This window comes from Triticum dicoccoides, chromosome 5B, assembly GCF_002162155.2.
Source record: "Triticum dicoccoides isolate Atlit2015 ecotype Zavitan chromosome 5B, WEW_v2.0, whole genome shotgun sequence".
NCBI lineage: Eukaryota > Viridiplantae > Streptophyta > Magnoliopsida > Poales > Poaceae > Triticum > Triticum dicoccoides.
Genome location: NC_041389.1, coordinates 527,352,766 through 527,353,490, shown reverse-complemented (window position 1 = coordinate 527,353,490; position 725 = coordinate 527,352,766).

The window sequence follows — 725 nt, the reverse complement described above, 5'->3', positions numbered from 1 at the left end:
AGCAATTCGACCGCTGCTGTACTAGATATCTCAGGCTTATCCTGAAGAAATTATGGCTTCACTTTTGTTCTTCCGGGTGATGGATATAGTCTCGATGGCTTTGGCCAAGTATGGCATAAAAGTCAAATAGGATATCCTTCAAAAAGGAATTTCATGTGTGATCACCTTGCCTCTTTTAGGGAAGGCTATTTACCAAGTGGGTCTATGCAGCATGCTACGAAACATAAGAATCATTTTGAATCCCATTCATGAACATATGTTAATAATATGAACTAGGAACACCAACCAGGAAAATACAAAATTACCTATGACACCATTGGACACATTCCTTGCGTGAGGGAAGACCATCTCTGGGGGATCAGACTCGCGATGTGTGAAACGTCAAGGATTGAGGGGCACAACATGTTGGAGGTAGCACATCGACAACCCACAACATACCGAGGGCATGAAGTGTACATGAGCTCGGTAGGGAAGAGGAGCATGGCGGGGTGGGCTAGGGAGGTGGGCTAGGGTAACGGCGTGGTGCTATGAATAGGAAAAGAAGGGAGTCGACGATGAGTGCCATGTGGTTCTGGCGTACAGAGTTGACAGTGAGGGCCGATGCAGGTCTGCGGGCGGGTGCTGTTGCGGTGCTCATGAGAGGCGTCGATGCGGGCCAGCGGGGTGCTATAAATAGGAAAAGGGAGGATTCGACGATGAGTTTCATGTGGTTCCGGTGTAGGGAG